The sequence below is a fragment of the Camelus dromedarius genome, chromosome 24 (assembly GCF_036321535.1).
Source record: "Camelus dromedarius isolate mCamDro1 chromosome 24, mCamDro1.pat, whole genome shotgun sequence".
NCBI lineage: Eukaryota > Metazoa > Chordata > Mammalia > Artiodactyla > Camelidae > Camelus > Camelus dromedarius.
In genome coordinates, this window is record NC_087459.1 from 163756 (window position 1) to 190303 (window position 26548).

The following is a 26548-nucleotide window of genomic DNA, read 5'->3' on the forward strand; positions in this document are numbered from 1 at the left end:
GTAAAATCAGTATGGTTGAAGTCTGCTGACTGTGGTGCAGTGGTTCTCACCGCGGGCCATTTTCTCCCTTGGGGATATCTGGCCATGTCTGGAGGTGTTTTCATTTGTTACACCTAGGTGATTGTGGCATGAGGTTGCTGCTGGCATCTAGTGGGCGGAGACCAGGGATGCTGCTAATCATCCCACAATGCACAGTGCTTCCCCCACAACAGTTGTCCAGCTGATGCTGGAGAGTAGGTCTTTGTCTCTCGCAGAGAAGAATTCAAGGGCAAGCCATAGTAAAGTGAAAGCAAGTTCATTTAGAAAGATACACATTCCGTAGGCAGAATACAGTCCGTCTCAGAAGGGAGAGCAGACCTAGGAGATACTCATTCCATAGTGAAGTGCAAGTAGATTTATTCAGGGAGTACACACTCCATAAGCAGAATGCAGGCCATCTCAGAGGGCAGGAGAGGTGGCCCCAACGTATGGGGCTGTTAGTTTTTATGCACTGGGTGATTTCATATGCCAACATGTGGGAGGGTTATTCCCACTGTTTTGGGGAAGAGGTGGGGATTTCCAAGAATTGGCCACTGCCAACTTTCAGCCTTTTATGGCCATGGTGCCTGTGGGAGTGTCATTTAGCATGGTAATATATTACAGTGAGCCCATAATGAGGCTCAAGTTCTACTGCAAGTTGAATCTTCCGCCATCTTGGGCCAAATTGGTTCTAACCAGTTTATGTCCTATCCTCTATTGCTGCGTTGTTCTTTTAAAAGTTGTGCTCTGCCTCCTTCCCTCCTGTCTCGCAGCCCCAAATGTCAATAATGCTGAGGTTGATAAATCCTGTTGTAGTGAGTGCAGTTGCTTGAGGAAATTCCACGGTTTCTTCCTGAAAGACCTCCTTGGGGGAAGAGAGAAACCTATCAAGCCAGCGGCTTATCTGTCTCCACTTCCTAAGAGCATCTATGCCCAACACAGGGACTTGATTGAAATGATTTCTTGGCTGATATTTCACACTTAGGCATCTCCAGGCTGTCAGAGATACAATTCATAGAGTAATTTCTGTGGTGTGGATATGTCCTTTTTTTTTTTTTTCTGGGAGGGCAGGCAGAGAGAGAGAGAGAGAGAAAAGAAATCTTTGTTTTTGTAAAGACAAAAGCACCAGTGCTGCATTTTGTTTCAGTTATTCGGGATTCCTCAAATTGTTACCCTCGCTCAAAAATGACATTTATCTTCTGTTCTCTTGGGAATTGATTGATTTCTTCCTCTATTTATGTAAAAAAGGGCTTGTCAGTGAAGGCAAACAAAGTGACCAAGCTAATCTTGGTCTCATATATGGATTCAAAGTCAGTGTGGCATTTCTATCTTGCCCAAGGTTTTTTCTTAATGGGGAGTGTGTCCATGGGTGGAAGGTGAAGGAATGTTGGAGAAGAGAGAGAATGAGGCAGAACTCAGACTTTTAGATCCTCAAGGAGCTTCAGAAATCATTTAATCTGACCTCTTGACAACCAGTTACTGTAAGAGAATCACAATTAGCCTGATCCTCTCCTTCTTCAACTTTGGAAAAGTACGAAAGACTGCATGAAAAACCTGAACCGTGTTTGAAAGAAAACTGGCCTGAACTTTACAGGTCTAGAGAGGTGTTTACAGTGAAGGGAGGAGGAGGAGGACGAAGAATGTGTGATGTAAAATGGGCTCCAGAGCAGATGATTAAAGACTGTGTTGGCATCTAGATTCACATAAGAACTGACGTGAGGGTCCCCTGGGGAACTGTGTTCATTCCTACATACTCAGTCCTTTACCAGTGCCTGCACACAGTAGGAACTTGGTAAATATCTGTTGAATGAGGGACCTGGGGACATCATTGCAAAGCCAGACTTGCCTGATGTGTGGGAGTGGCATGCTCATTGAGGAAGATGACATTATCTTCCTATTCTTAGCCTGATAAGATGTTTCAGAGAAATAGATGGTCAAGAGGGATAGGAATCATAAAAATCAGATAATACTTGTATTCAGCTTCCTGAAACAATACCTTAAAAAATATAGTGGTTTACATAAGGAAAAGGTGTATTTTCCTCACAGAATGAGAAGTTTGGTGATGAAGTCCAGCGCTGGTGTAGCTCCTTCTGGTTTGTTTGTTCTTCACCAGCCATTCTTTGCATCTATCTTTGTCAAAATGGACACAAGGTGGCTATTCTATGTCTATGCATTGTGTCCTCCTTCCAGTCTGGAGGAAAAGAGAAGGGCAAGAGTTGTTGAGTCTCTTCCATTTTTATCAGAAAAACAATGGCTTTTCCAGAAGCCCCACCCACTAGACTTCTACTTCCATCTCATTGGACAGAATGAGAACTGGGAAAGATGTTTGTCAGCCACCCTGGACAAAATCCGAGTTCAGATTGTAAAGAAGAGGTTCTGTTAGTAAAGAGGAGCTTGGCACACATCCTAATCCCACAACTGAAGGGAGAGAGGTCCACATGAGGGAACAGACTTGCCTCGTCCTTTCAGATGAATCTGAGTCAGTGTGGAAGCCCCCTTCTGGCCTGAGTGACTTGGCTTGCAATCAGAACGCAGAGCAGCAGGGAGCATCAGTGAAAGAGCATCTGTCTGTCGCCACCTGGGCGCTGGGCTTTGGTCTCTGCTAAGGTCACGCGGTGGGGCCGGTAAGTCTTCAGGAGTCTGGAGTATAGCAGCGCCATGTGAGATGAAATCAAATACAGCCGTGGCTGGGGCTGCTGTTAGTCACTGTGAACCCAGTGCTGACCACAGACGTCACATTTAGCCAAAGGAGGATAAACCTGAGCATCATGCGGAGCCCAGGGGAGAAATTCTAGATATGGCTGAATTTTTCTGAGTTCTAAAATGCAGCCGACCAAGTGAGAGAAGTGGTTTGCACACACACAAAGCACTCAGTAAATCGGAACTGTGGTTATTATCATTTAATGAGTAATATTGACACAAAGAGAAATCTGCAGCATTGTAGGATGAAGTTACATTAGAGTAACTAAGAAGGATATAAAACATGCACAGTGAGGAGGTTGGCTAAAGTATAATTATAATTTTGTGTGTAGGTGGAGAGAGTAGAAGGAAAGAACTGTGGCTGGAGAGGATGTAGGGTTCTTATAAGTGTGAACAGGAGCTATTGGGGTAAGGGAAGGAGGATGCTGAGCAGGGGGAGTGACCAGGTGTCCGTTGTGAGGAGGTTTCTCTGGAGTCCTGAGAATAGATGGATTGATGAGGAGTGGAAGCCAAGAGACAAAAGTTACATCAGTACCGCTGGTGAGAACCGATGGTGGCTTGGACCACAGGGCTTGTGGTGGAAGTCGTGAAGAGTGGTCAGATTTCAGATGTATATTTTGAAGGCAGAACCAACAGGACCAGCTGATGTATTCTGTGTGGGACTCAAGAGCAAGAGAGGAGGCAAAGATGACTCTTGAACAGCTGGAGTGACGAAGCTGCCATTTCCTGAGCAGGACAGCGGCAGGAGGAACAGGTTTGGGGGTAGTGGTGGGGTCAGTCGTTTTGGTCATGTTAAGTTTGAGATGCCTGCTAAACACCCAAGGAGAGACTTAACTGGGTAATTGGAAATTTGAGTCCTAAGTTGAGGACTGAAGTTAAGTGGGAGAATCACACTTTAAAGTCTATTGCATAGATGGGGTTTAAAGCCATGGTGCTGGATGGGCTCATGGAGGCAATAAGTGTAAATAGAGAAAAAAAAAAGATTCAAAAACTGGATCCTGGGATGGTGAGAAGGAAAGCCAGTGAGGAAGGGGGAACCCAGATGTGGTACCTAGGAATCAAAGTGGAGAAAAAGCCCAATGAGTGCGGTTAGGGTGATGACTGTGTTGGCCTCATGGAGTCCCTGGGGACATTAGCAAGACCAGTTCCGGTGGTGTGCAGGGATCACAGCCTGGTTGAAGAATAGAGGTCCACGACTTCTCCAAGGTGCTGTGGGAAGATCCGTGGCATGATCTGTTTGCTGTGTAAAGGAGTCTGAACTTCATCGTGGGGGCAGTAGCATCACAAGAGGAGTGGCATGTTCAGCCTTGCATTATAGCAAGATCACCCTGGCTGCAGTATGGGAGAGGGCAGGTCAACTTGAAAATGACTGGTGGATGATGGTGGCCAGAGCTAAGCTAGTGGCAGTGGAGATGGAAAATATAACTTGTTTGAAAGAAATTAAGGACATAGAACTCATACAACCTAATGATGGACAGGGGGTAGGAGGTGGGAGAGAAGGAGGTGGCTTCAAATCCTGGCTCTGCCACTTGGTTGCTCTGTGACCTTGAGCAAGTCTCTTAATATCTCTGTGTCTCAGTTTCCTCACCTATAAAATGAAGCTAACAATAATAGTACCTACTTCATAAGGCTGTTCTAGGATTAACTGGGATGATGTGTGTCAAATGCTTAGCACAGCACCTGGCATATGGTAGCTGTGCAGAACCATAAACAGAACCTTTGAACATTTTGGATGTGCTTAACCCTTTCCTAGGCATCCTTTTCTTGGGGACTGATTCCTCCTTCAGCAATAAGAGCTGACATCCCTTCTGAGGAAGGCAGAATTAAACATTTCTAAGAATCCACAGCTCGGGTGGCTCTCACTGTCAGGAAGGTGACATGATACAAATTGACTGCTAAGTGTCATATAAGCTATCCATTATTATTTTATGTCATTAGTGAGACTCAAATATCAAGAAACACTTGAGCTAAAAGGATTCACTCAGAAAGAGGTGGCTATGATTGGCTGTCCTTGTGATTGACATGCAGTGACAGGTTTAATGGAACAACAATTTCACGTGCAGGTTGATTTGCATATATCATGCCTTCAATTTGCCCACAAAATTGCACACAAATCAGACACTTAGGTACACAATTACCCAATTAGTGGGTGTCAGCTCCTAATTGTGGGGGCAGATGTGTTAATTGAGCCCTCAGATGGCTAAGCATTCACAATTTGCTTCCTTTTAGGAAAAGGTGGCACTTCGGAGTTTCATGGTAGAATTAAAAGCATCTGACAGCTAAGGATTCCTTTCCTAAATGGGTAATGGTGTCATTTCAGTACAGGCTGAGCATGGTGGTTAAGAAGCTTAAGGAGCTGCTAGATCTAGAGTTTCCCCGTGGAGGTGGATGGTACCTTACGAGACATCTTGCTGGAATTCCTTGTCCTGGGGTGTATCACTGGCTCATCAAGGAATTTTGTCTGTAGATGCTGATGCCTTTGCCTACTTTGGAAGCATCTTTGCGTGGGTAGGCATAATAATACCTTCCCTCTGGGTTGTGCTCCATTAATTGCGATGCTCTTGCCTTAAAGACAGGGGTGTTGTCTTTATCCATCGGGCATGCACGTGTGTATCACTCCCTTGCTTCTGGCGTTCAGAGAAACCCAGGGAGCTTTCTATTTTTCTCCAGCAAGAAAAGAGCTCCTTGGTGGGACCGGGATATAATACTGAACTTGGAATTTTGAATCTGATCTAGATCTCAGTTCTGTGGGAAGTCACTGGAGATTCCGGTGGAGTTGCTGGCTGAAAGAACCAACGTACCTTCCTTCCTTCCTTTTGTTACTGAACCAAATTTGGGTCTACTCACCCACAGGCAGTAAAGCTGATCTACTGATGCTGGCTTGTGGTGAAGGGAAGTGCAGTGTTTATTGCAGGGTGCCAAGCAAGGAGTTCAGGACAGCTAGTGCTTAAAAATCCCGAACTCCTTAATGGGTTTCAATAAAGCATTTTTAAAGGCAAGGTGAGGGAGAAGAGCCCTAGGGTCTCTGATTAGCTTATGCACAATTCTCTGATTCGCTGATGATGAGGTAACAGAGCAGTATCACAAGGCTTAACATTAATCCTTAGGCTCCAGAATGCCTGGGGACCATGTGCTCATGGTCATCAAGTAGTCAACATCTTCCATTTGGTGGGAGTTTTCACTTCTGTAAAACAACGCAGGAAATGTGCATCAGACATGAGTATATAGGTGCTTCAGAGAGGAGCTGAAGCAGAGGACTGGGGGAGGGGTCTGCCCCCAGGAAGGCCCCGTGGGGTCCTGCTTGGTTACCCTTCTTTTCTTCCTTCTTTCTTGTTTACTAAAAGAAGCCAAATAAAATTGAGCACAAGACTTAACAGAAACTACACAAAGGAAGATACACAAATGGCCATCAAGCATAGAAAAAGATTCTAAGCATTATAAATCATCAGGTAAATGCAAGCCAAAATCACAGTGAGATACCACTGTACCCTCCAGAATGATTAACAAACCCAAATGTTGGTGAAAATGTGAAGCAACTGAAATTCTGTTACACAGCTGGTGTGAGGGTAAGAAGGTACGTACACTTTATAAAAGGTTTGACAGTTTCTTAAGAAGTTAAACATATACCTAGCCTATGGCTTGGCAATTCCATTTCTAGATTTTACCTGAGAGAAATGAGAAAATATGTTGACAAAAAGGCATGTGCAATAATTCATAGAATCTGTGTTAATCATGGACCCCCAATGGGAACAACCCAAATGTCCATCAGCAGGTGACTAGATAAACAAAATAAGGTATATTCATCCAGTATACTACTACTCAGCAACACAAAGGAATAAATGACTGATCCCTGCAACCACATGAAAATACTGAATGATTCTATTTCTATAAAGTTCTAAAACAGGGACCACAGAACAGTTGTTGCTTCTTGGGGAGAGGAAAGTGAGGGGGCACAAGGGAGCTTTATGGAGTGATATTTAAATATTCCATATCCTGCTAGAGATGTGGGTCACATGGTGTGTGCCATTGCTAAAACTTAATATGTTAAGATCTTTGCATTTCATTGTAAGCAAATTATACCTCAATAGAACCAAAAACACACAAAGGGAGTTTTATTAAACTTATAAAATGATATATATGAATTATTTAAAAATTGAATATTATTGAGAGATATGATTTAAAAATATGTCTACACATACACAGAGAGGAGTCTTCACTCAGGCGGATTTGGGTTTAAATTCCAGTTCCACTCTTTGTAAGCTGTATGACCTTGGGTATTGTATTCAACTTCTCAGAACTCGGTTTCTTGGTATCTAAAATGAGGTTAGTCATACCTACCTTACAGGGTTTGGAGGAGGGATTAAATGAGAAAACATGAAGTTCTTGGAATATAGTAAGTACTCGATAATTTTTAGTATGATTTATCCATTTATTAGTACTTAAAGAGTGCTAAGTATGTATCAGGCTCTGGTGATAGAATGGTGATCAAAACCTAGACATAGTTCTGTCTTCATTTAGAGCCTAGTTGAGGAGATGGAAATTAGTCAAATAATCACACAAATAAAAATAAAATCATTTTTGTGATAAGTGCGAACCAGGAAAACCTAGTGCTGTGAAAGCGTAAAATGCTAGCGTCTGACTTTATCTAGGTGGTCAGGGAAGGTAGTGATGGTGAACTGAGATCTAGAGGGTAACTGGGATAATAATATGGGTGAAGGGTCATGTAGTTCAGCTGGGGTTTTGAAGGCACCAGTGAAGACTGCTGAAGATGAGGTGAAGGAGACCCGGCTAGCTATATGCAGGATTTGTTAGAAATGATGAAGCAGCGTCCTGAGACCAAGAGGGAAAAGAAGGTGACGATTTGAAAAGTGTGAAGAGCATGAGGTGTCTCTGAATGACCACGGCCAGACCAGGATCATTATTGCGCCTGCCAGTTTTCACCTCTTTTATGCCAAAGTACTTTGATTTGTGTGCTAATATTAGCAGCTGTGACTGATAGTCCTTGAAATCTCAGTGGCTTCGCTCACTAAAAATTTATTTCTTGCTCATTTTTCATGACCTTTATAAATGGACAATTCCATGAAGTCACTCAGGGACTCAGGCTCCTTGCATCTTGTAGCTCTACCCTCTTCTTGGGCCTCAGAATCCTCTCTTCTGTTGGCTCCTGGGGAAAAAAGAGGGTGAAGAAGGCATACCTGCTTCTTTACCCGCGTTGTCCTGGAGGCAGTGCACATCACTTCTCACATTCAGTTGGTGAGAGCAAGTCACATGCCCCCATCTAGCTGCAAGGGATATGGGATAAATAGGCAGATACTTCCCAGCAATAATTCTGTACTTGGCCAAGGAAGAACCAATCTTTGGTGGTCAGCCTGCCGTTTCTGACACAATTTACGTCTTTCAATGTGCATTTCCCTCCCCACCCTGTCTCCCTTCCCACTGGGATTCACTTGATTGCACGTTACCTAGAGCCTTGCATGTCCAGAAATTTTGCCAACTGAAACAGAAGTGCTGAGTTCTCCAGCCAGACAAGCTCGCCATGGGATCTCTGAGATTCATAAATCACAATCCAGAGGCAGTTCATCGTCTAAAAAATGAAGAGGAAGGGCTGGCAGAGCCCAGCTCACAAAACAGATGTTCTTTTGGTGGAGAAAAGCAAAGGAAGCAAGACTACAGAGATCGAAAACCGGAGGAAACTAGCCATCCTCCCTTGAAAAAAGCACATCCTCCCTAAAGTAATTCACTTTCTCCCTCTTACTAGATTCTGCCCTCTAGGGGGGAAAAAAAGTCATTTTTCCCTTTTTATTTATGTTCCATTTTGAGCTGGGACAAGAGCTGTTTTTCCTGTGTTTCCAAACACAGAAAGTATGACCATTAATTTTTTTCCAGTGCATGACAAATACAATGATACTTCACTAACGACTGCAGGTCTGATAGGTTTCAGGATGCACGCTACTCTGCCATCCTTGTCATTAAATCCCACTCAGGATAAATAAGCCTCATTTCAGCTGTAGCCATTTGTTCTTGTTAGGGAGCTGCCAGGATGGCATGAAATATTAAATGACAAGGGTTAATTCTGTTCTCAGCAAAGAGCTCCCATCTAATTTCCCGTAAGATTGTACAATGGGTCATTGTGTCAGGCTTGAAATCATAGCCTGCCTGCGCTAGCCTTCTCCAGGAAGGCTCTGTACCCAGGCTGTACTGCTGATTCTGGATTTTGTGGTGGGAAAACAAAGCTGATTCCTCCTGCCGCTGGGAGAAATCGGGGCATGGTTGTTCCCAGACTGTTCTCGTGACTAGTGCTTCCTTGTTTCCTGCTGGTTCCCTTGTGACTAATGAGGATTGCTGGTGTCTGTATACTTTGGATATTGGTTTCTCATGCTTCTTTTTGTTTCTGATCCAGATACTGTTTTTGTAAAGTGTGGAGGTTGTTGCTTTAAGTGACACTGATGCTTTATTAATATGTTAAACGATCATGATCCAGCTATAGTCACTTCTTATTGAGCATTATGCAATGCGTTAGTCATGAATGGAAGCACTTCACTTAAAGATCTGCCTATAAATCAGTTGAACGTGGGGGAGAAAAGAGTCATTGTTTATTTATGAGGTCTGGGAAAGAAATAATAGAGAGCAAATCTTACATAGTCTCCTATTCTAAAAACATTATGAAACATTGATTATGTGTTTGCCGTTAAGTTTATGCTCCTGTTGTCTTTATGTTCCTGATACATTATTAATCTCACTTAAGAATTAGACCTCTGAAATCTGCTTTAGATATGAGTCAGAAGCGTCAGGGCTAGGCAGTGAAGTTTGCTTGGATAGAAATTGGGTACTTGTTCTCTTGCTATGTAGAAAGTACATAGGAGTCTTCAAAACGTGCTGTCCTCGTGGGAGGGTTTTACCGCTGCCCAGGGTCCACTAACAGTCTGCTTTCCGGTAAATGCAAATTAATAGACATTCATTGGGTTTCTAATCTCAGAACCAATGATGGGGCCAAGGTACTGTTAGAACACATAAAATAAAAGCATTACCGCCAGGCATTCTGGGAAACTCTTCCTCATACTGTAAAAGTTCCTCTTCACAAGATTTCTGGAGTGGAAACATTCACATAAAATGATTGCAAATAGGAAACAAGGCACCATTTCACTGTTTGGCTAAGACTCTACGGAGAGCCATTATTTTAAAATTCACTGGTAAAGTGGCCTAAAGTATGCAGCTTTATGTGAGAATCTATTGGGAACTCTATTAACTTCTAAACCCCCAGATGCTACATAGCAATCAGACTAGTGCTGGGCATGTCCTATGATGTGTATGAGGATTTTTTGAAAAATGGGCTCAAGACGGCCTGACTTGCTGCTCTGTTAGAATTTGGTTGCTTGGATGGACTAGGCCCAGAGTGACCCTGTCTCCTGGTAACCATGGCTCAGTCGTTGTCCCGGAACCTGGACTACTATGAGATTAGTAGTTCCTTCTCTTGAGGATGTGGAAGAAGAGATTGAATGAAGAGCTGTCCTGAACCTTCTGTTCTTGCTATACGTACTCTGTGCTGAGTTTTGTGCTAAGATGGACGTATGGAGTTAAACAATACTGAGTCACCGTTTAAAAAAAGCTCATAGTCTTTCAGTAGAGGTGGACTTGTAAACAAGTAAGTTACGACACTCTACAAAATAATAATAATAAAAACACCATCAGCTTATAAAGTGCTTTAAGATGCACTGAGCATTATACTAAGTACTTTCTAAGTTGATGCTAGTATGGAGAGGGCACAGAGAAGGGAATGATTAGCTTTGGCAGGACGGGATTTCTGGAGGAAGTTCCAGTTGCACTGCAGTATAAGAAGGAATAGGAATTCTACAAGTGAAAAGAAGATGAAGTTTCTGGACAAGTGAAACAGTGTGTGTGTGGAATGACAGAGACCTGAAACACCTGTTCTACTGGAGAGACCTATAAGCATCCTGGGATCTCTAAAACATACAACGAGAGGACAGAGCTGCTGTGAAACGAATTTGAAAACAGAGGCAGAGTGAAAATGTACTTTTCATGTTAGGACGAGACACTTGGATTTATCCTATAGATAGTAGTCAGGGAAGGGATAGTAATGTAAAGGAGAGGACGGATTGATCTAGGTCTTTGTAAAGATCATTCTGGCTGCAGCTGGGAAGATGGTTCGGAGGAAACGAAACGAGACATGAGGGGGGAGCCACACAAGAATCAAGGGTCTGAATTAAGTAGGTGGGGTAACTTAGAGAGGAAAACGATTGAAAACCCTGTGGGAAGTAGAGCTGATAACTGAGGGAAAGAGTCATGCTTGACTTCATGTTTTATTTACTGGGGGACAGCCTTAGTGCAGGGGACTGGGGTCAAAAGTAGGTGGTCCCACCTGGTCCACCTAGGGAGAGTTCTTTGGTTGAAATCAAAACCAGTTCTTTTCCTGAATTTCTTCAATTGGAGCAAAATACACATAACACAAAATTGGTGTTCACACTTCTAAGTGTACAGTGGTATGAAGTACATTCATATTGTTGTGCAGTCACCACCACCATCCATCTCCAGAACCCTTTTCGTCTTATAAAACTGAAACTCTTTACCTGTTGAATAATTACTCCCTATTTTCCCCTTCCCCCAGCTCCTGGCAGTCACAATACAAAAAGTATTTTGTCTTTATGATTTTGATAATGCTAAGAACCTCATATAAATGGAATCATGCATTTTTTTTTGTCTTTTTGTAACTACTTGTTTCGTGTCCTCAAGTTTCATCCCTGTTGTAGCCTGTGTCAGAATTTCCTTCCTTTTTAAGGTTAATATTCCATTGCTTGGTATATACCACGTTTGGTTTATCCATTTGTCCATTTATGGAGATTTGGTTTGTTTCTGCCTTTTGGCTATTGTGACTAATGTTTCTATGAACATGGTGTACAGATACCTCTGTGACATTCTGCTCTCAGTTTTTTTGGGTGTATATACTCAGGAGGAGAATTGCTGAATTATATGGTAGTTCTTTTTTTAATTTTTGAGAAAGCACCATACTGTTTTCCACAGTGCCACCAGCAGTGCACAAGGGTTCCAGTTTCTCCACATCCTCGCCTACACTTGGTATTTTCTGTTTCATTTTTGATGGTAGCCATCCTAATGGGTGTGTGGTAAGGCCATGCTTTAGATGCCTGCATTTCACTCTCCGCTACTATGAGGCCGTTCATTCAGAGTCCCAGGGAAGTTGTGTGTGGGGATGGTTTTTATTCCCACCCTCAATTCTCCTGCGCCATCATGTGGGACCTCATTTTTTGTTCTTAAAAAAGATTGGACTTTTATATTAAGGTGAACATTACTGACAGCACTTTAATAGTACACATCCCAGTAAGAACTGCTTGTTTATAGGAACCATGCAGTAAACTCCTTGTTCATCTGTTTATTAGCTATGTAACTTTGAGCAAATCAGATCACCGTTCTAACTTCCTCATATGCAAAATGGGAATTATAAGTACCCTTTGTGCTTAATTTCCAGAATGTACAAACAGCTCATACAACTCAATGACAAAAAATCGCACAAACAACCCAATTCAGAAATGGGCAGAAGACCTAAACAAGCAATTCTCCATTGAAGACCTGCAAATGGCCAATAGGCATATGAAAAAAGGCTCAATATTGCTAATTATCAGATAAATGCAAATCAAAACTACAATGAGGTATCACCTCACAGCAGTCAGAATGGCCATCATTCAAAAGTCTGCAAACAGTAAATGCTGGGGAGGGTGTGCAGAAAAGGGAACCCTCCTACATCGTTGGTGGGAACGTAGTTTGGTGCAGCCATTATGGAAAACAGTATGGAGATTCCTCAAAAGACTAAAAATAGACTTACCATATGATCCAGCAGTCCTACTCATGGACATATATCTGTAGGAAACCATAATTCAAAAAGATACATGCACCCCAGTGTTCATAGCAGCACTATTTACAACAGCCAAGACGCAGAGCCAACCTAATCAATAGACAGATGACTGGATAAAGTAGTTGTGGTGTGTATAGTGGAATACTACTCAGCCATAGAAAAGAATAATAATGCCCTTTGCAGCAACATGGATGAACCTGGAGAATGTCATTCTAAGTGAAGTCAGCCAGAAAGAGAAAGAAAAATACCATGTGATATCACTTATATGTGGAATCTAAAAAATACGACACAAATGAACTTATATACAAAATAGAAACAGATTCACAGACATAGAAAACAAATTCATGATTATCAGGGGGAAAGGAGGGGTGGAGGGATGGATTGGGAGTTTGGGATTTGCAGATACTAACTACTGTGTGTGAAATGTATAAACAACAAAGTCCTACTGTATAGTACAGGGAACTATATTCAATATTTCATAATAACCTATAATGAAAAAGAATATGGGAAAAAAATGGTACCCTGTGCTGAGTTGTTTTGAGAATTGGAGGAACATCTGGCATGTATAAGTTCAATTAATATGCATTTTTGTTCTTCTTACGCTAAATACATTCTTAGTGGTGGATCTTCAGAATGGGAGGTGGGTGAAGATTATTGGGGTTTTGAGACCTGACCACTGACTCTGAAATTTTATATTCTGCAGTGATCACTACTTTTCTTATACGATGCTGTCTTAGTTCAGGCTGCTATAACAAAGATACCATAGATTGGGTGGCTTGAACAACAAACGTTTCTCACACTTCTGGAGGCCGAAAGTCCAAGGTCACGGTGTTGGCAGATCCAGTGTATGGTGAGGGCCCCCTTCATGGTTCACAGACAACCTTCTCACTGTGTCCTCACAAGGCAGGGAGGTCTCTGGGCTCTTCATCCTCCCATCGGGCCACAAATCCCATCATGGCCTGCCACCCTGTACCCCCACCATGAGCTCATTTAAACTTAATTACCTATCAAAGTTCCCTCCTCCAAATACGATCACATTGGGGATTAGACCTCAACATATGCATTTGGGGACATAAATATTCAGTCCATAGCAGATGGCTTTTTTGCCCTGTGCTTCATCTTGTATTTCACTGAATCTTCTGCTAAGAACAAGTGCAAATTCTGATCTCGTAGGCAATGAGCACATTTGACATGTATTTTCCCTTCATCTTTTAGGCAGGAGTTTTCATACAGGGTAGTTCTTAGTCAGTTGCAAGATGGAGAGATTAGGTTGATGCCAAAGAGGCTATGACAAGAGCAGAATCACCGTTAGCTCAGGTGGCCAGAAGCACTGGGAAAAAGAGAAAAATCAGCATCATGTTAACCCGAGGTGCTCCGAGTGGTTATCCTTGTGGAACACCTGCAAGATGTATAATGAAATGAGTGTGGCAGATACTGTCAAATTCCCCAGGAAGACAAGGAGAATCTTTGTAGTGTGGAGAGTTTCATTTATTTCCATGTAAGGGGAGAAGGTATAGGTTCACTCTGTGATTTTTTTTTTTTCTGACCTCATATAGGCCAGTGCTCAGTACAAGCCAGAAAATCAGAGCAATTCTTATTCTTTCTGTAATTCCAAGGGAGGATGTTACAGTGATCTGCCACAGATGCTCTGAAACCTGAGTGATGGACTCTAAAGATGTCATAAGCATTGTCTTCCTTTGGATGTCCAGTGGATTCTGAGAAGCTTAACTTTATTATTATTTTTTAATTGAAATATACTTGGTATACAATGTGTTAATTTCTAGCATACAGCATGGTGATTCCGTTATATGTGTGTGTGTGTGTGTGTGTGTGTGTGTGTGTATTCCTTTTGAAAAGCTTAACTGTTTAAAATGGTGTGACAGGTCGGTGAGATGGCTCCCTTTAGCTGTGTTCTCTGACAATAACACTCACCCCAGGAATTATTGTCATCTTTTATTTTTGAGTGGTTAAGGAAAGGTCATGGTTTGGTCTCTAATGGGCTTTCCATGAATTTCTGTATAATAGAAATCCCCATTGGTTCCTTCAGTAATCAGAGAGATTTCAGTCTTTCCAAACTGATTTGGGCTTTGGAGTCAGGCAAAGTGGGTTCACATCTCAGCTCTATAACTTACTGGCCATGTAACCTTTGTAAATAAAATAATCAGGGCCCCAGTTTTCCTACCTATGAAATGGTAATAATATCTATCTTATAAAGATGACATAGGATAGTGCAAATTTCTTGGTACAAGACCTGGCACATAGTACATGTTCAATAAATTATAGCCATTATTAACTTGACTCTGACACTAGGCTCATTAAAAAGGAAAATAGACATATATATATAGGATATAAGGGTTAAAGAAGACATAACCAAAAAGGAACACTCTGGCACCTGCTTTCCATCCCCACCTCAGTCTTCACCCTTGGTCCCAGGTCAGCACCGCCACCTCAGTCTTCACTCTTGGTCCCAGGACAGGGTACTGCAGTGGTCTGAGTAGTCTTTCTTCAGATGGATGAGAACCGTATTGAACCATGGCTTTGACTACTGCAAGGCTCCCATCTTCAGATGTCTTCCCACAAAGGGAGAACGAACATCAAGAACCAACTTGGAGTTTAATGAAGAGCACCCCATGGTCCCATCCGAGGCTGGCTCATCAGAAGCATCCCTCCCAGACTCCTCCCATCAGAATCCGTTCTTCCCATCTGCCTGTGTACCCCAAGGTCATGACTGGAGAGCGAGGGGTTATTTTGTATAAGCTTAATCATGCCTGAGACCACTTCTTAGAAGCTCAAGGTCCAATATTTTATTGGGTTGGTTGTTTTTTCTTCTTTGGGGATCATAGCATCTGAAACCATAGTTACACAGACAGTGGCCAGCATAGCATCATTACTTTCCCTTTCCCTTTATTGCCATAGGGCTTGTCATTAATAATAAAACTCAACTCTTGCTTTTCTGTCTCCATCTTCCATGGTACAATAATTACAAACCAAACTTTAATTAATTAATTCCTTCTTTAGGAGCTCTTCACTCAAAGCTAGAGGACTGTTCAGATGCAGCTTGACTTGTCCTCCTTTCAAAGGCTCCTTCTTTTCCCTCCAACTGTCGTGGCTGAATGGTAGTCCTCTGGTGGGGGAGGTGGGCTTGGAAAATGAATGAGACTCAAGCTGCATTTGTTAACTTTAAATTTGACTTTAACTGTATTAAACTATCATGACACAACCCTTTAAATAGCATATTGAACACATGAAAATTCACTCCAGCAACTATTTCTTGAGAGCTGTGGTATGTAAGACTCAACGGTAGACACATTGAGGATAGAAAGATGAGAGCGACTCTCTGACCTCAAGGGTATTAAAATGTCTTGGGAGGAGAGGTGTAATTAAGAAAGAGGCCCATGACTACGATTTAAAGCAATGACAGCCACCCAACCACAGCTGGGTATTCTTTGATTCAAGTATGCAGGGGAATTCTGAAAAAGCTTGTCAGCTTATTTGAGAATTCTAATTGGAGGCATGTTTGCTTACATATAGATCTACAGACTTTTCCCTGGTACTTCATTGACGTCTAACTCATGTTAAATAAAATACACAGATCTTACATGGGTAACGTGGTTAATTTTTACACATATACACACATACAGGTACAAGCACCATATAGATAGAATTTTACCTTCAGATCAAGATAGAGTATCTTTCCTTTGCCCCAGAAACTTCCTCTTTACCCTTTTCCTGTCAATTCCCCTCCCCAGAGGTAATTCCTGTTCTGACTTCAATCACTAGATGAGTTCAGACTATCCTTGAAACTTATATAAATGAAATGCTACAGCATATACTCTCCTGTGTAAGAATTTTTCTTTTCCATTCAGCATCATGTTTTTGAAATTCATCCCTTTTGTTGGCTGTATCAGTAGTTGATTCCTTGTTGTTACTGAGTAGGATTCCATTTGTTTGTCCATTTACCTTTGGACAGGCATTTAAATCATTGGCAATTTGTGTCTATTTTGAATTTTGCCCCTAGGAACTTTTGTGTACAAGTCTTTGTGTGGACACGTGCACTCATCCCTCTTGTGGTCCGCTGCTGGGTCCTAGGGTGTACATTTGTGTAGCCTTAGCGAAGAGTCAGACTATTTTCCAAAGTGGATGTTCTGCTTTATAACCCTGCCAACGGTAGCTGCGTATCCCGGAGGTTCTCCTTCAGACCTTCTAATGTCTCTGAAGCCAGAGAGACCTTGGCTTAGATACAAGATCTGCTACTTAAGTCACCTTACCATCTTGATACCATTACTAAATTTATACCTTAGTTTTCTCATCTATAAAATGTGGGTAGTAACCACCTTCTGCAGTGTTTGTGAAGATTGTAGTGTTTATGAAGATCAGAGGCTCATCTATTAAATCACATAGTGAAAATTTAATTCTATTCCAATTTGCTTTCATCCCCGTTATCCAGTGAAGAGTCTCAGTGTGGTGTTAGTCTGATTTTACACCTTTCCAGCACTTGTGAATCTTTCTTTTTAATAAAGTGAGAACAAGACATAGGCTCTTAGTCTCTAGAAGGCAGCGGTATCTGAAAATAATTCAATGCTGTTCTGTCTTCATTGTTTTTAAAATTTTTGCTTTTACTAGAATGGATGGTAGTTGATACTGGTAATATTTATGGTAGTGATTTAATCTTTTCCAGAAGTTATTTAAATCTAAAAAGCGAGTTGTCTGAAAGGAAAAAAAGTCAAGAAAATAATGTTACGGGAGGAACCTGGGTGTGGCCACAAGTGCTGTCCTAGGTTGGTCCCCTCCTGCGGGTCAGCGCACAGCTTCATACTTGCCTCACCAGTACATGTGGACACAGGTGTGCGAGTGTGTGCAGGTGCATGTATTCTTCATCCCTGGGGTCCAGGTCATACAAAGAATACAATGTGGGTCATTGGAGGTGACATTTTTGGTGAACTAGATTGGGACCAGCCAAGCAAGACCAGAGACAGCTTCGGTCTTTGGGAAAAAAGGTCAAAGGAATGCCTGAATGAACGTCCACGTTACATATCTCACTCAGCAGCAGCTATTAGAGACAGTGCTAATGGGGTCCAGAGACAAGCAGAGCTGGGTTCAGATTGTGGGTTTGCAAGTTACTGACTGTGCGACATTGGGCAAATAACCTCTCCTGGCCTCACTCTCCTTATTTGTGAACTAGGGGTTCTAATGCCTACCTGTCTGAGTCATTGTGGGGATTAGATGAGGTAACATATGTGAGCAGGTTTAATGAACACTTTCTATTGTTTTGATGTTCTGGGACAGAAGTTCAAGACAGTATAGCACCTTCATTTGCTCTCTGTATGCTGGGAATCACACATGACAACCTTTTCTGGGCTGATCAGGCTTTCTCACCATGAAAGCGTTTGTACACTGTGTGCTGCCAATACTCTCCCCACCAAAGTTACCATCAAAACTCGTGGGTTCTGTGTCCCCTTCCCTCAGGCTTCTGCTCTCCTACTCGAGAGAGTTATGTATTTTTTTTTTCAGTGTGGAACATTTAATTAAATGCACACAGTGTATTCTATAGCTGCCAGGTTTCTTTCTTTCTTTTTTTTTTTAAGGAAACTAAGTTACACTGTGGTTAAGACTGGTATCTTCACCCTAGAAAAAGCCCGCACTCTATCACAGGGATGTATGGTCAGACTTAACAGCATCCTTGCGAATAGAATGGCGTATCTGCCTCCAGGATCTGATCTAGATGTTTCTGTTTGAGCTCTGCTAGATACTTCGTACTTACACCTGCCACAGCTCTGACAGCATGGTGCCTAGAACTCAGCGAAACTAGATTATAGGGACCATGTCTTGCTGGTCTCTGAATCTGGAGCAGCTGGCACAATATAGGTGCTCGGTTAACACTAGTCAGTGGATGCCCTGTGGCTTCATCTGTTTCCTTAGTAGAATGTAAGGTCCTTGAAGGCAGGACCCTATCTGCCTGTTCAGTGTGGAATCTCTAGTGCTTGGAGGCTCTCAATAGCTATAGATTGAATGAGTCAAAAAGGAAGGATGCTTTGACTTTTCAGGGTTTGAACAGGAGCAGTGGTTATGTGAGCAGGTAATCAGACCCATGCAAACAGGGTTGCCAGCCACCAGTCAGACCTGTGAGCAGCTGGTCTGATCCACTCTCTTTGTTGGCAAGCGTTCTGCAAGAGGCCCTCCTCCAGTGCACCTGCCCGGATTGATCATCTTCTCTGTGATCAACAGGAAGGAACGTCATTACAGCACAAGCGCCTTGTCATTCCACACGCCTCTGCCCGTGATAAATGCTCTCCATTTATGAAGTCGGCGGTGGAAACCTAGAGGAAATGATTGCCATCCAGGCTTAACCTAGAGCAAGTTCATCAGTAAACAGTTCCTGTAATTTCCACTGCTCAGCACTCATCTCTTCCTCGCAGGGCTGGGGGAGAACAGGGTTTTGACTTCAAGACAGAGAAAGCTGCCACCTAATACTTTTTGTCATCTGTATGTGGTTATGCAGAGCTAGATAATGGGTCACCACCAAATGGACAGGCATTTGGAACCACAGGAAATTTTGGTGGGAGCATTTGGCACAAGAATTGGTAATATACAGATTCAATAACTAGCAAATGGAGTCCTAAATATTTACCCGGGAGAGTTGCCTGCATCTGTGCATGATGAATGGTCAGAACAGCCTTGTTGAAACAGCCCAAATGGTGAACAGGGTTAAATATCCATCAGGAGAATGGTATGTTTTTATAACACGGTCTATTTATACATTAGAATTTTATGCAGAAATTGAAATGAATGAACTGTGTTATGAATGATTCTGACATATGTGATGTTGAGTAAAGAGACAGTACACAGAAGAGAACACATGGTATGAGCCCATTCATATCAAATGGAAAACAGATAAAAGTAATATATTGCTTAGGTCTGCATGCGAAGGAAGGCAGGCTGTAAAGACAAGCAAATAAGTGATCACCATAAACATTAAGATTGTGGTTAAGATAGTGGTTAAAAGGTAAGATGGGGGAGACAGAGGCGTTGTGACAGGAGAGGGACTCAGGTTGCTTTGGGGATGTTCTCCATATTCTATTTCTTCACCTGGGTGGTGGTTGTTACAAACTTATTCACTTTAGAAGTTTGTTTTTTTTTATTGAAGTATAGTCAGTTTGCAACGTTGTGCTAGTTTCTGGTATATAGCACAGTGATTCATATATATATATGTATACACACACACACACACACACACACACACACATACATATATATATATTCCTTTTCATATTCTTTTTCATTATAGGCTATTACAAGATATTGAATATAGTTCACTGTGCTATACAGTAGGACATTGATGTTTATATACTTAAAATATATAATAGTTTGTATCTGCTAATCCCAAACTCCCAATTTATCCCTTCTTCCCTCCTTTGGTAACCATAAGTTTGTCTTTTATGTCTGTGAGTCTGTTTCTGTTTTGTAGCTAAGTTCATTTGTCTCTTTCTTTAGATTCCCCCTATAATTTGTATCATATGATATTTTTCATTCTGTTTCTGGCTTACTTCACTTAGTATGATGATCTCTAGGACCATCCATGTTGCTGCAAATAGCATTATTTTCTTCTTTTTATGGCTGAGTAGTATTCCATTGTATGTATATACTGTATCTTCTTTATCCAATCTTCTGTACTGTGCCTTTGTACAATTTTCTGTATACACGTTATATTTTACAATAAAATATATTTAAAAACTCAGCTCACAGAAACTGAGCTGTTTAGGCCTGTGCTTCTCAAACTTGTGAAGTCTTAAAAATGTGTTTTTGTTAAATGTGCAGGTTCTTAGGTGCCTGGTGATTCTTGCAGCTCTGAGGCTGATGTGATTGTTTTGATAAAGGAATTTTTGTTAAATTGGTTTAGAGCAACTTTTTTTTGGCATTAGAATCACCTGGGGAGCTTTAAAAATGACTAATGTCTAGATTCTACCCCAGAGCATCTGATTTAATGGGTCTGGAGGAGGGGGTTAGCCTGGGCATTTAAAGCTCTCCAAGTGATATCAGTGTTCAGCCCAGTTGAGATCTTAAACTGTAATGCAGTCGGGTTACCCAAGGATCCCATTAAAATGCAGATTCTGATTCAGTGGGTCTGGATGGGCCCAGGATTCTGTATTTCTCACAGGTTCTCAGGTGATGTGGATGGTGCTGGTGCACAGACCAGACTTGGAATAGGAAAGGTTTAGAGCCTTTGGAGTCAGACTGGAGTCTGAGTCTCAGCTCTGGCCTTAAATTGCTGCATTACCTGGGGCTGAGACATGCTGAACCTCAGTTTATTCATCTATAAAATGGGGGTGATAATAACAATCTCCATCTTCTAAGGTGGCTTTGAGGATCAAGGGACTCAAGCCAGGTAACTTTGTAGCAGAGTGTCAGGCAGAGAGCAAGCTCTCAGTAAAGACTGCTTGGCTGGTCTGACACGTGGTCCCTGCCGCGCTGAGATGTTCTTGGAGGACAGTGGGTGAGAGTCTAGCATTTGCTCTGCTTCTTCATTGCCTTGTTCCCTGATGGCTGATACAGTCCACCTGGAGGGCCAGAGTGTCAGCAGACCACACGGGCCCATTACATTAGGAGAAGAGTGTAGTGAGGGCTCCAGAGGATGAGAAGGTCCGAGGGTGCAGTGGAGACTTTGACCAAACCCTGCTGGGAACTGAACAGGATAGAAGACAGCCATGATTTCTGAGGACAAAAGCCCCTGATGTTGGACTTCTTTGGACCTACCATTATTTTGTGTGTGTATGTGTGTGTGTGTGTGTGTGTGTGTGTGTGTGTGTGTAAATGCATAGATACATACACACACACACATACACACATATATATACACACACACACACATATAGCAAGGATGTGCTCAGCAAAGATTTGTCGAATTAGTGGGTGAATTATAGCTGGGGAGACAGACAGCAAACAGGCAAACATTGATGTATATGTGTCTGTATGTGCACGTATATATGTTTGCCTCTTGGTTGTGCATATGTGGATATACATATACATATATATATAAACATGTGCCTGTTTGTTTTCTGTTTCCCCAGCTCTGAATGAATATACACACATATAATATATTTATAACATATAATGTATTATAATACGTGTGTATATATTCATGTTTACTTGTTTGTTGTGTCTCTCCCTAGCCATGAATGACCACACACACGTACGTACATATATGTGTTTGCATGTCTATATATGTGTTTGCCTGTATGTGTGTTATGTGTATCTATACATATTTGTCTATTTACTTGTTTGTTGTCTGTTATCATTCATCCCCAGTTACAATTCATCCGTTAATTCAACTAATCTTTGCTAAGCACCTACTAGACACCAGGCACTCCTGTAAACCCCCGGAACACATCAGGGAACCAAAACCGACACAATTCCCTGCCTGCGTGGAGCTGACATCCCAGTGGGGCAGAGGCCGGGGAACCAAATAACAGTAAAGTCAGATGAAAGTCATATGATGTGTAAGGAGGTGACACGTGCTAAGAAAAAAGCAGTAGAGCAACACGGTAGGGGGTTGGGACGGGGATGACTATGTGCAGTTTTCAGCAGGGTGATTCAGGATGGCGTCATTGAAAAATGACATTTGAGCAAACACTTGAATAAGGTGAGGGAGGCTTGCTGACATCTAGGGAAGGAGCACTCTAGGCAGAGGGAAGCAGGGAAAGGTCCCCAAGGGAAGCAGGAGGATGCTGGCATATTCAGGGACTGGAAAGGAGGTGGGGTAGCTGGAAGAGGAGCACAAGGGGGAGGGGAGCTGAAGATGAAGTCAGAGAGGTGGTGAGAGGTTGGCTTTGCTCAGAGTAAGCTGGAGCGCCGGGAGGGCCCGAGCAGAGGTGTGAATGGGATCTGCTGTGCTGAGAAGAGAGTACTGGGGCAGGGGTAGGATCAGAGAGATAAGTCAGGCAGGTACAGCAACCGTTCCTACTGGGAAGTGATGGTGGCTTGGCAAGGACGGAGCAGCGGACGTGACTCAGAGCTGGTGTGTACAGTCGAGCCAGTTGGGCACAACTCATCCAGGGGACCCATTCCCGTGGCTCCCCTAGAGTTCTGCAGTGCACAGCTGCCCGAATGCCGTCGTCCTGGAAGAAGCAGACGGATTCCATGAAGACAGGGCTTTTACTTTGCTCCGTGCTCTCTCCCTCATGCCTGGACATGTCTGGCACAGAGTAAGCGCTCAACAAAAATGTTTTGCATGCATGATATATCAGCTTCCCTGTCCTGCATTCTTGGAAACATCACAGCTGCAGGTGACTCAGTGAGGGCTCCAAAGTGTTTTGGCTGATCTTGTGAACATCTGCTTTTTTCTCTGATGGCCACCTCCAGTGCCCTGGTATGAGAGCCCCCTTGCACTTCAGAACGCTATCATTTTACGTCATCAGGGGCAAACCAGCTTTTAATGGCATTATTTGCAGAGCAGAAGGGAAAAAATAAACTTTATTATACTTTGTCATTCCCAGCACCCACCACCCCCACCGACCTGAAGCATGACGTCTGAGTCACCTCTCACTCCCGGATCTGTTCTGGCTGCAATTAAAGTTAAATCGCCTTTGGGACCAGAACAGTCTCATCTTTATTTACAGCACCTGCAAATCAAGTCGCTCCTCCTAATTTTAGCAGCTCCTTGAGTGGCAAAAATCTCTCTTCCCAAGAAGCAGGTGGAGAAGTGATAAAGAATAGTTACTGAACGTCTTCCTCCAGAGATAGGATGGAGACGGGGCCAGGAGAAGGGTGCTAATTTGTGCTGTGGAGGTAGGTGTCCTCCCTGACTCTGGGTTCAAGCATAGGTGTGGTCTTTTATGAGCTGAATGACCTTGAACAGGTCATGGAAACCTGCTGAACCTCAGTCACCTTAATGATAAGATAAGGAGGAGGTCAGTGCCTGTTCAGCCAATCCAGTGGACTGGAGGAACCCCAGGAGATCACATATGAGGAAGCTCTTATATGTTTAGTGGCGGTGAGAAGGAGTGAAGGGTGGGGAGAGTCTATAATAAATTGATTGTTTTAATCATCAGGCTCACTGCACGGTTTGTTTGAAACCCTTCTCATCACTTAGCATCATGCTGAAATGCCTCTGCTTCTACGGATGTCTCCCTATGCCTTTCTCTCTTTCCCATTTCCACCAAGTGCACTCAGCAATTACTTATTAAACACTTGCGATGTGCTAGGCACTGGGTCTCTAGTAAGGAACAAGACAGATGTGGTTTCTGCCCATAAGTAGTTTACAAGCTAATGAAAGAGAGGCCTGGAAAAGAAAAGGTCACATACCTGACCATGTGGTTACCATGATGCTACATTCTAGGAAGGGAAAAATGTCTGGAGTTATGAGAACGTATAACAGGGAGACTAAATCAGGCTGAAGGGTTGAGGAGACCTCCCTGCAGATGTGGTATCTATGCAAAGACATGAAGGATGGCTGGGAGTTAGCCAGATGGAAGGAGGGAACAGTGTTCCCAGTGGGTAGAACAGCATGTGTGAAGATCTGGAGGTGAAGTGAAACAGAAGGCAGGAATAAAGCAAGTGAAAGGAGAGGTGAGTCATGAGAGGGGAGAGGCGGGCCGGGAAGAGATCAGGCAGGCAAATTACTTGGTTAGAGCAGTGGGTGCATTAACAGAGGAGGCTGATGCAGCAATGACTGAGTCCCCGCAGTGATGACACGGCACCAAACCAAAAGAACACAAACAGGCAGAGAAGACAACAGCGATAAACAACTCTGGTTCTGCTTCCCCTGGGACCATTTGCAACATTTTCTCTCAAAGGTGTGGATGAGGGCTGGAGTGTTTCTTAAATCAAATCACCAACTTAGAACTTCGTGTGTGCCCATGCAACTCCTTCTTAGAGACTAGCAAATCAAGCTTTCCTTGTCGTTCTGACCCCAATGGGAAGGTTGGGGGAATAGGAGAAGGCGAAGCCCACTCTCAGGGCAGTGCCCGGCTACGCCCTTCGTGTGGGTAGCCGGAACGCCCGGACACAGAGCACCGGTGCTGCAGGCCTCTCATTTACTAGGATTCTTTGGATGACGGTCCTCTTTGAAGTCTCTATCAACCACCTTGTGACATTGTTCTAGTAAACACCTTCCCATCCCAGGTGGACTCAAGCAGACTGACAGATTTGCCCCCCAGGGGATGGTGGCCTCCCCTGAACAGCTCATTATCAAGCCCAGGCAATCATATTTACAGTGCTAATTGAAGAAGAAAGCTGCAGTCAGCCCCAGAGTGAGAATTATTGGGCAATATCAAGGAAAAATGTCCCCTGTTCCCCTGGGGGCATCCGTGTCAGCAATGACAGGAGGCCACTGTCTGATGCTCATGAAGGAGAGGCTGTAAACGGGCACTGAGGAAAATCAGCAGACTCTGGAGGGTCTCAGTGATTGCTTCTGACGTGGAATTTTGAGCTATTTCAGTGTGAGGGGACTTAACTGAAGTGGAGCAGGGTGGCAAATGGATTTCATTTCTCAGGTGGGTTCTCATGGGACCAACGAGATATCTAAGCTGAACTGGTTACACCTTTACTCAGACAGCTGATTTGGCCCCAGAAAACCCTCTGTTCCCTGTTATTAGAGCCTAAACCTACGTCATGGCCTTACTTGACCTGTGACGCTATGGGAGCAGATAAATTGTTCACCTGTAGGTTATGAGGGGTAATAGAGTAGGGACAACAACAGGTCCTTCCCTCCCCCAGGGCAGGCACAACAAAAAGGAAACCCACCCCCATCTCTCAGAATAACGTGACAAGGAACTCTTGACTCTCACTTGTTTTGACAAATGCTCCTTGTACTCAGTGAAGACTGATGTGAAACCCTCAGGGGGAGGGTGTTTGCAAAACATTGGTCGTCCTCCAGGCGGGAGGGCCAAACAGGACCAGTCTTGGTGTCAGATCAGGCTTTCACGCCTCGAGCAAGAGAGGTTTCCATCCCCTTTTCCTTAACCATGTAAATTAAGTTGTACTTCAGAGGGCTGGGTTTGGTAGGCGTTAGCCTAGAGAGGACTACTGGAGCGAGAGGAATGCAAGAGTGTATCTGTAGCCTCCTAGCTCTGTTTTAACTTGAGGGATTTCTTTTCATTCCTTAAAAAAAAAGCTTTTAATTACGGACAATTTCAGATCTAAGGTATGATGAAAGCAAGATGGCGGGATAGGAGTTTCCTGCGTCATTCCAAGAGAACATTGATTCTGACAATCACCTGTGGACTAGGGCACCTTTATAAGAATCTGGGAGTCCATTGAGAAGTTCCAGGACATCACTGGAGCAAAAAACCCAGAAATAGACACCTTGAAGGGATAAGGACATTTCCACCTTACGCATGTCACCCTCTGTTTCCTGGTGACACAACTTATTGCCCAGAAGACCCCCCCTTCAGTCCACGAATTCTCCAGTAAGGGGAAGTGAGAGGGAGTGAGTGAGAGTCTGGCTTCCCTGGCCACGTGAGATGTTGCCCCAGAGAGGGCTTCCTGTCTTGTCCTATCCAGAATACCGAGGTGAGCTGCAGGACTGAGGGGTGGGGAGAGGCGGAGAGCATAGCGACCAGAGATCAGAAAGCATTAAAGGGATGCTGGTGCCATCAGGAAGCCTGCCCATGAGCTGCTGGGGATGTCATATGGGGACCCCCACCCCCCCGCCCAGATAGACCCACAGACACCTTCAATACTCCCTGTAAGGCTGCCCCCTTGTGGCTGGGTCCCTGCATGTGCTCCCACGGACAATGTACCAGCAGAAAGCCTGCCCGAATTGGGAAAAACCACACAAACTTGAGCATTTCAGGGCACTGCCCTTGGGAAACAAAGGGGAGGCTCTCAGCACCTGGCCTAGCTTTGTGGGATCCAGAGAGGCAAACGATCTTACAAATTCTCCTCTCTGATCTATTTCCCGAACACTTCCTGGCTCCCTTGGCCCCCTTCTCCCCTTTCTGTTCTGGAAAT